Source organism: Lytechinus variegatus, chromosome 15, assembly GCF_018143015.1.
Source record: "Lytechinus variegatus isolate NC3 chromosome 15, Lvar_3.0, whole genome shotgun sequence".
NCBI lineage: Eukaryota > Metazoa > Echinodermata > Echinoidea > Temnopleuroida > Toxopneustidae > Lytechinus > Lytechinus variegatus.
The window spans coordinates 3,218,387-3,228,852 of record NC_054754.1 but is presented as its reverse complement, the minus strand read 5'-3'; the positions used below and the strand labels follow the sequence as shown (position 1 = coordinate 3,228,852).

The following is a 10,466-nucleotide window of genomic DNA, read 5'->3' as shown; positions in this document are numbered from 1 at the left end:
AATGAAAATTTCATCAGAATCAGACGTGAAGTAAGAAAGTTATAGCATTTTAAAGTTTCGCTTATTTCAACAAAATAGTTATATGAACGAGCCAGTTACATCCAAATGAGAGAGTTGATGACATTACTCACTCACTATTTCTTTTGTATTTTATTATATGAAATATGAAATATTTTTTTCTCATCATTGTCATGTAAAATGAAGTTTCATTCCTCCCTAAACACGTGGAATTCCATTATTTTAACATTTTGTGCTTCAGGCAAGGAGGTCCTAATTGTCAAATTCGTAAAAATTGAAATATTGTATAATTCAAACAATAAAAAACAAAAGAAATAGTGAATGAGTGACATCATCGACTCTCTCATTTGGATGTAACTGGCTCGTTCATATAACTATTTTGTTGAAAATAAGCGAAACTTTGAAATGTCATAACTTTCTTATTTTACATCCGATTTTGATGAAATTTTCAGCATTGTGCTTGTCGGATTTTTCTCTATTGATTTAAATCAACATTTTTCTGAGGTGGACTTGACCTTTAAAGAACATTCCATATGATATCAGAACCAGGAGTATTTTGATCAAAGATGAAAGTTTCCCAATTTAAGGATAATTCATGAGAAGTGCCTCTGCGTTGATAACATTTACTTAATGTACTACATGTATTTAAAAATTGGAAGGTTGATATTGCAGCCCTGGCTTCAGACTCACAATGCTCAACCAAGTACAAATCCAGCAAGATTAGACAATAGTTTTGATAGGCCGACTATTGTACAAAAGCAATATGGCCCCTGAAATGTCTTTGTGTCTTTGTGCTCAATCCATAACGTGATTTCAGAATTGTCAGAAAAATATTGTGGACATGCTCAGGTGCTTTTTGAAACATGTACACAGGAATAACCATCGTTTCTGGGGATTTATTTAACAATTTATGACATTTTACTAAATGAGAGGAGTCAACATAGTTCAGTGGAACAACCAATATACAGAGACTGGAGTTTTTGTTATAGTGTATAGCAGGGTTCTTTGAACTGTAAGTCAAAAACTTGTCCCATTACTAGTATCTTTACAGAGGTTGGACGTTTCACACCATTAAATCCGGTAAGATCAGTGTGTTCTATGATGGTTATAAACAATCCGGTCATAAATCCTTGAAAAACATTTTTGTACTTTTTGCTTTTAATAAATATTATTGAAGACCATGGAACTCGTATCAGGGTATTTATTTTGGTTCAATTCTACAATTGAGCAATTCCAGGAAATAAACAACTTCTTGTGCATCTGATCCCCATTTTCCCCCTTCTTCATCACTTCATAATTATTGAGAGCATCGCAAATTTTATATGAACAATAAGGCAGATGTTAGCGGATCCATGTATAATAGTGGATTGGGCATGAGTGGCGGATCCAGCTGGCCTGGCCCGTGCCCCCATGTTGAGATGCCAAATTGAAATTTGTTGTAATGTAAAAATGCTGAAACAAGTGTGCCCTCCCCGACCCCCCCCCCCCTTTTTTTTAAAGTGAAAACCTTTTTTTTGTTTTTGCTTGTCAAATTTTTCCTCAGAAAATGTGCCCCCCCCACCCTTTGTGAAATCCTGGATCCACCCCTGTTGGGCATACATATTTTCTGGAATTGCACATGTAAAGAAGAGGTGAAGAGTGGGAAGGGGGTGAAAAGGAGGGAGAGAAGACAGAGGGAGAATAACAGATAAAGAAAGGTAGAGAAGAATGGGGACAAGAGTGAAGATAAATGAGACAGAAAGCAAGGAGAGGAACACAAGGACAAAAAAAAATAAGAAATATTAAAAATAAAGGAGTGCTAAGTACATACGATTATATCACAATATCAATGACTGAAAATCATCATTTTTTGTGATAGGGTGAACTAACCCCTCCCCCAAGGAAAAAAAATGAAGTTCACCCCCATAAGCACTCTTGCAAAAATACCAGAAATTATATTTAAAAAAACATTGAAGGTTTGAAGAAAATGAATTTAACACCAACAAATTTATTAGAATTGTGAAGTTTTTTATTTGTGATGTCATATGAGCAACTGCCCCATATGTCGTGTAATATAATTGCATGAATTTCAATTTTGAAATGAATCATGACTAAGCTAAAAATTTGTTTCTTTAAATCTTTGGATTTTCCTCAACCAATAATTTTCTTTTTTCTGCCATTTTTACAAAAAACTTCTTGTCCGGGTGAACTTCCTCAATAGTTTGTTCAATATTCATTAGAAATCCCAGCCGCTTTCTGAGTACCATCTTGTTTTCTTTCCACTCTTGAAAATTTTCCTCACATTCTATGACTATCTGTATATTGTTCTGTCTCATTCTTAAATTATCCATTTGTATCAAGGCTTTTTACTCTCACCTCTCTCTCTTTCTGATTAGAACCATCATGAATTCATTCACCAATCCTCTGCAAAAAATTCTACACAACTCCTAGCTTTGATCCAATCATGATCACCGCCATTCTGCAACAAACCAGGGGCTCGTAACACAAAGAATAGCGACTGATCAGCCTTGCAATCAAGCGCTAGATTTTATGTTGCGGGTCCAGGGCTCTATATCAAAGGTTTGCAATCAATCACTATATGGGTATAGTAAATGAATTTCCTCTGGCGGTATTCACGATTTGATCAAAGAAAGTAGCTAGCGGTGTCCATGATTCATTGGTGATATTCTGCCATTCATGTTGGAACTAAATTGGAATTCAATTTTTTCTCTTCTCGTAACAATCAGAAGCATTTCACTCACTATCTTAACCCTAAATAGACTGGGCTATTTCGACGCCTAAGAAGACTTGGGGGGCTGATTCAGCCCCCCCTTATGATCTCGGCCGTCGATCGCGACGAAAATTGGCACACGCATTACCCATGGCATTATCTACAAAACTATAACATCAAATTCTGCAAAAAATTCATGTCTCATTAATTATGCTCATTTATGAGTAAAATCATAAGTTTGCTCTAATTAATAAAATGCCCCTAAAATGCTAATTTTTGTTTCAAATACTCTAGATAGGCATCTGATCATATTTATTTTTTTAAAAATTCAACATCACATTTATTTTCTTATGTATTCTATTCTTTTCTAAATTTCTTATGTATTTCTTTGTTTTTCGATGTTTTGTTTTCTATTGTTTTTTCAATGGAAATTGTCAGGGACTTTATTTTGACCATAAAAAAGATAAAATTAATTTATTTTAAGCAGTAAAAGGAAAAATAATGATACATTTATGAATTTTGGCTTAAAACACTATTTGCATTGGATTTGTACACAAATTCACGTTTTTGAGTAATTTTGGGTCTGCATGCACTTACGAAATGTTGCGTAATTTCGGAACCGCATACGCGGGGATCACAATTTTGGTCTCAAAAGTTGCGCGAGACTTGAAAGTAAAAAGTCAGCAAGCGACACGGTAAAAACAATTTAGCGGCGGATTTATCGCGAAAAATGTCGAGGGGGGGTTGAATCAGCCCCCCCCCCCCCCCCGCCTTTTTAGGGTTAAATCCCTCTCACTCACGCATTTCATTTTTACAGCATAATTTCCATTTTCACAATTACAATAATGTACAGGATTCAAATTTCCAATAAATAATGCAAATTCACAATCATTAAGTTAATTTTATAGCATTTATTTACATCATTTGTCTCCTATGTTTTTCCTTTGTCTCTTCATCTGTTTCAGAACTTTAAAATCCAATGAAATTAAGGATTCCTGGTATTCCAAGTATGTAGAAGTAAAATCCACTCCTAATAGTTCAGTTGATTGATGTTGAAGAACCTGCAGTAATGAAAAATAAGAAAATATCCAATATGAATGGAGGAGCAAACAAAAAATTAGCACTTGGCAAAAATATCTAACTCAGATAAATGCAAAGACATGTGTCCTGTTTGTAATGGATTTCTCCAATTTGAAGAAACATTTCAAATACAGGAATTTGAATTCGCGTTTACTCTATATTTGGGGGGGGGGGCTTGTTTAGTCTACACCCTTCATACTTCCATGATAAATATGTAACAAGGAAGCACATTTCATTTTAGTCTCACGCAAAGTCTGAGATTAAATCAATATCAAAGTTAATGTTCTGGGTGAAATGCGGGCTAAAGTGCCCCCATCCCTGATAACTCATGAAACTAAATTCAATGTTGGTATGAAGAGGGCTGTTACAAGAATCAGATTAAAGAATCTCATCCATGCACTGGGGTGCTTCAGATAGAGAGTTCAAGAGGATAAACTAAAATCATCACGTTCTCAGAACAGCTCAACTCCATTCAACCGTCAATAGTCCATCTTAGAGTATTTACAATCCATTTATTACATCAACTATAGATAAATATGTCTATTAAAATTAAGTCAACTCAATTGCAAACTGACATTAGTCCATCATAAAGTATTTATAATCCATTCATTGCATCAACTATAGATAAATATGACTATTAAAGTCTGTTGGGAACACAAAAATATGTTTGCCTTTGGTGAAATTTGAATGAGAAGATACATAATCAAGGCACTTTCAGGATAATCTGATCTAAAAAACAATAATATTCAACTTTAATATGCATATTGACTGTTGGAGACTACTCTTTACATTAAGTCTACAAAATAATTCTGAGGCAACTAAGTTATGTATCAAAGTAAACCACAGTAACCAACAAGGAACAGGGGAGTGTGTAAATACCTTGTCCTTTGGATCCATGGCATAGGTCCCAGAAGTCCCTTGAGATGTCGCTTCTAGCTGAGAAGAAAAGAATGGATAATCTGATGACTACTCAATCCCATATATTCAACTGGGCTCAGGACAGTTCCAACTTATTGAACATCCTACTGTGCTGAAAAAATACCCCCCCTAAACATCCTTTTCTCCAAAAGATGTCTATGAAGTAACCCAACATTTACTACAAAGACATAGGGCATGGGTCGGCGGAGTGAAAAAAAAATATTGAGAACATGAGGCGGAATTTGCATTAATCCAGGACAATGCGTAGTTTTTTTCTTCCATGACCAGAACTTAGAAAATGTGTTGTCAAATGCCCTTCATAACAAAGCACAACCAAGTCTAAGTCTAAAATTGGTAAATCTAACAGCAGTTTTGTTCCGGACTCTGGACAATCAACATATTTGCAATTTTTGTCAGCTCCTAAACTTAGGACGAAACTGCTCTTCCAGATCACCAATTTTCGACAAAGACTTCCCAGAGCTGTTCATTGTCATTCGACTGTCTTTTTCATCAATACATTTACTGTGTTCTTGAATCTGTCCACTTTGCAATTGTGTTAACTCTGTAATGATGGTGATTGCCTTGAATGCCCAACTGCTTTCTCTCAAAATTCCTATTTTACTGACAGTGGTTCATCAGAGATTTGAAATGCCCATACAGACTGACTTGAGGATTAAAATTGTTGTTGGGGTGTAGATTTGAGGTTTAAATTATAATGGGCAGATTTACCGTTGGGAGCAGGGAGTCACCTATGAAAGTTAGTGATGTGGGTGCTAGTTTTCAGGAGTTGACCCGGGGGGGTGGCCAGTCAAATATATTGCTGTACACATGCGTGACCAAGGAAATTCCAAACACCCCCTAAACAAGTTTATCTCTGTGTGCAAAATAACTCCCTAAACAAGTTTTTCGCAGGCTTTATTTACACATTTTCGCCCCTAAACAAGTTGTCGCCAAAATATGACTTCAGAAGAAAAGCTTGGGGGAAAAAAGCATACCCTAAACACGTTTAGCTAGTCTTAAAAAAAGCTTTTGGGAAAATAAACATACCCTAAGTACGTTTGACCCCGCGATTGCCCATTGACCAGTCTTTCAAAACCACCCTTTTTCTTAAATCAAAGTTTTTGATACCCTTAACGAGTCCACGCGCGGACCTTGTCCAAAACTGAAAAACACCCCTTTATAAACGTTTTTTTGTGTCACGCGCGTGTAAAACAATATATTTGACTCCCCCCCCCCACCGGGAAGTGGATCATTGTTTGCTGACTCAAGACTTCATGGAAAGGCATTGGAACTATCTCTAACAGACACTTCTGTGGGGAAAGCAAATGCAAACTCACAGTACCTGTAAGAAATTCTTCCATTCTACCATAAGTCGATTAGAGTAGGATTACAAGCCTGTTGGTCATAAATCTTGTTCCATTCTGGGTGATGACATCGTAATGGTGCCACATTCCCCCATTAAAGCTTATGAGTATACTGATCACAAAGGGGATTCTTGATGGTATTCCTCAGTGGATTAGCGAAACGGGTATGTTGGAATCAGAAAGGCCATCTTGTGGCTTTCATTTGGCAGAATCAAGCATCATCGGAATACCAAAGCCTTTCATATCAGTCCCCAATAATATATACTTTACTATTCAAATACAAAATCTCATTCAATATAATGAGTACAAGCAATGTGTTCGTTACAACTTACCGAATAGCAGTATAATTGCTTTTCTCTGGAAAAAAAACATTCAGGGAACATCTGTTGGATCAAACAAGTGAAATATGTATAAGAAACAATTCATGAAATTTATGTATCCATGTAAATTTGTACCTCCCAAGTCAAAATAATGAATATAGCAATCACACAATTACTTTTTCTGACTTATTCCATTACAATCAATTCTTGTTATGGACAAGAACCATAGTTTCTGATGTGTTGTACGGTGTGAATTTGCCACTGACTTTGCGCACTGAACTAGGAATTCTCCTTGTTCACTGATGTGTGATCCAATGACTTCCAGTCTACTCGTACTGTAGCTAAGCTAGCGCTAGTCTAGTTGCATCTGTGTTTGCACCGCATTCTGTATCTGCTGACATTTCGAAGAGGACGCTTATTACTTGTGTTATCCCTCTCCTTACATACTATTATACAATCAAGAGCGAGAAGTTACCGCGTTACAGAAGTATTCGGTGCGAGAAATATCCGGGAACTTCTGGTTATCATCCATAACGAGAATTCCCAAGTCCCATTATACATGCATAACATTCGTGCAGGTTGAACTTGTCCCTACAGCCTTGGCTCGAGTCAGAACAGCATGTTCATGCCGACAATGTTCATCTTCATGATTTTATCAGAGAGATTCCCATTGCATTGTGCAAGTCATCATCCGCAAGCCAAAGGATAACATGGACCACCAAAACTCCAAACCTAATGATTGATTGTGGGACTGATTCTCACAATTCATCACATTGATCATTATGTGCAATTATAGGTTTAATGCATAGGCTAACCTTCCACAAGTAAAGTTTTTCCCCAAGACAAAGTAATTTTGGGGACAAGATAAAAGATGTTGTACATCTCTTTTGAGTTTGAATTCCTCCAATATCAAACCAAATTTCTGTGAACCCATGAAATTCAACATAGGTGGTGTTGCAAGAAAATTTGCAATCGATTACAAATTTCGCATGAAAATTTACAATATCAATTGTAACTAGAACAAAAGTAGACTCTTACTGCTTGTTGCAAGGAGACCACCGCATGAGTGCAAGTTACAATTAATTGCAAGGCTCGGGATTGATTTTGTGACCCAAAATTGATCTGCAAATGATTGCAAGATTCTTGCATCTCCCATTAAACAGTTACCTGTAATTCTGCAATAATTAATGGTCACTTAAGCCCCTTTTACACCTTCACGGATGCAACACGGATCTTAGTCCGTGATGATCCGGGGTGCCAAATTTGTATTTTCCTAGCATTCCCGGAGTGAGTACGGAGTTAACTGCTTATTAACACGGATATGTATGGAAAAGTACGGAGTCTACAAGGATAGGCAAGGTAGCAATAGGGATCCTGTTTGATATGCTCCTGGAGCCAACACGGAATACCCGGATGATAACAGATATTACTGGGTCTTTACACGGACCTATTACCACTTCTTGTCGCCAGCATCTTGCTAGAATGAAGTTTCGTCCCTTTTTGCAGCATCTGGAGCATGCTCGTTCTTGGTTATGAATACGGACTATTGTTCATGTACACAAACAATACAAACATTTGACCCCGGATAAAGCCAGTATCAACAAGGATCACCCGGTTCTTAAAGGAGCCTCCCGGATGCATTCGGTAGCTACACGGATGTACAAGGAGGCTACAAGGATGAACACGGATGATTATCAGTCCGTGTACTCCGGGATGAAAAATTGAACATGTTCAATTTTACTCCCGGACATGCCGATACATCGAGGATGGCGCCGGATGAGTAGCCGGAGTGTACACGGTAGTCCCGGACTGTACACGGATGACCCCAGTTTGACAATCCGGGATGATTCGTGTTGCTTCCGTGAAGGTGTAAAAGGGGCTTTAGCTTTGTATTTCAGGGCCAGTTTGGATTGTGATTTAGTTGATATATTTACCTGTTTTTCTCCTGTAACACTACAGCTTCACAGTTCATGGTACTTGATGAAATCAACTAACTGCAATGAGAATAAGACATATCAAACTTTCAGGACTGCACATTTTATAACATGGGCACTTCCAACCAGGGAAAAACTTTCATGGTTCTTGGGGCGAATTTGTCCCTGAAATGCCCTACAGAGCCAAGGAAAACTAATGAAGAGCCCCAAAAATTTCCAGGGGGTCTAATACACACTCTAATACCAATGTAGCAAAATTGGGCTGAGTAAAAAAGGTACCCCCCCCCCCACCTATCTCTCAAAAAAAATCCTCATTCCAACCGCTACATGTGGGACCTTCTTGAAATGACTTGTCTCGCAGTTTTGTAGTAAGACTGACAGAACAAAAATAGTAATTGACCTCAGATATTTCAGAGTATTCATCAACGGTAATCAGGTGGATCACTCGAAATTTACATCACAGGTCATAAGGACAATACAAGCCTTCCACAAAGACATAATGAGGAAAAAGCCATCGTGGAAGCTGAGACGGGCAAAACTTGGTAGTGTCATGTCAAATCCAGGGTTAGTCTTATTCAACTAGTGTGTGGAATTTATAGAGAACAAATATCACAAACCGATGGTAGAACTTAATTGTGTACAAAGAGTAAGACAGGTGTGAGAGATTTGTAAATGCAACTTACCATGGTTCAAACTAGCACATCTCAGAGGCTCACTGATGGCTGCATCCTCAAATATATTGAGTACTGATCGCTAATAAGAAAAGACAAGGGAAATGACAACAGAAAGTAAATCTATGATCCAGGCAGATTGATTTCAAAGATTTTGAGATTGGAATACGACAGAGCTCAGTTTAAAAGAGGGTAAACGAAAATAATCACCCTGGATTCATACGGGGACATTCGATAGTTTCATCACAGCTCTGCAAGCACTTTATTATTTACATTCATGGTTATCCAAATCTGTTCAACCCCAAATTTCCTCCACCTCCCCACCAAAGTTGATACCTGAAATGGTTTTTAGATTACCTTGACGACAAAAACAGGACAGACCAATGAGGAACTTACGATGCATGGAGGCATAAAAACATTCCATTGAGATGTTATTTGTAAATCTAGCATTAGTTTTACAAGGAGATAAACTATATTTTCAACTGACCTTGCCATTACACCCTTCTAGCTTCAGATGTGTCTCCTCTCTGCTAGCTTTTTTTTTTTTTTTTTTTTTTTTTTTTTTTTTTTTTTTTTTTTGGTTGTGTGCGCCTGCTGGTGGCCCTTCCACATTACTCTTACTTTTCTGCTCATTGTTGCTATTTTTGTGTATTTCCATGTTGTATTGATTTATCAAGTGTTTTGTTACTATGTTAGGAAGCAGGTAGACTAATTTGAGTGGCTGGTAAGCTTGTATTTCGTTGTAATTACTCATTTGATTTTTGGATCTTGACCACTCTGTTCACTGTACAGCCATTTTACTCTACTCTCCGTGTACATTGCCAGATAAGTTGCTGTTTAGTCACCTTTGTTGAATGCACCTTTGTTACTTTGAGAATTTGTGCAGTAGGTCTATTGTTAGCTTGTTAACAGTACTGTAATAATAATCTTGTACACAATGATGCCTCTTGGACTTTGTTTAATTCTATTGTGCTGTTGTCAGCTCCAGCATCATGAATGTGCACTGGATTTCAGCTGTATGCACTCCTCTCAACCTTGTGTTTTGAAGGGGAAGTATGTTGGAGCCCCTGTACAATATTATGCAAACTCCGAATCTACATTTCAGACTTTGTTGCTGATATCTGGTGATATCAATCCGAATCCAGGTCCTAATAGTGATCAATCTAACCTGTCTCAAAAACACATTACTAGTTCCATTACTTCACACTACAAATATGATTCTCAAACACTTCATTCATTTAACACAAGGAATAATTCTCTTTTTAAGAGTTGGTTTGATGCCAACCAAACTGCCTGGAATCGGATTGTATCTCTTGGAATTAAAAGAAAGCGGAAGACACATCGTGGTAGGCGTAGTAACCATGCCCATGTAGGTAGCTATATTAGATTAGGTATTCTTAATGTTCGTTCGATTCGCAACAAATCCTCTATTTTCCATGACTTTGTCTTAG

The 10,466-nt window shown here is 37.3% G+C and overlaps 1 long non-coding RNA gene across 1 annotated transcript; it reads right to left on the bottom strand.

Moving 5' to 3' along the window:
• Window positions 1-3,623: 3,623 nt before the first annotated feature.
• Window positions 3,624-9,551, bottom strand: LOC121428392. Its single transcript, XR_005971790.1, has 6 exons — window positions 9,503-9,551; window positions 9,028-9,097; window positions 8,345-8,404; window positions 6,423-6,473; window positions 4,688-4,744; window positions 3,624-3,789 (listed from the first exon to the last, which is right to left on the bottom strand). It is a non-coding gene; the product is annotated as an uncharacterized LOC121428392 (long non-coding RNA).
• Between the last annotated feature and the right edge of the window lie 915 nt (window positions 9,552-10,466).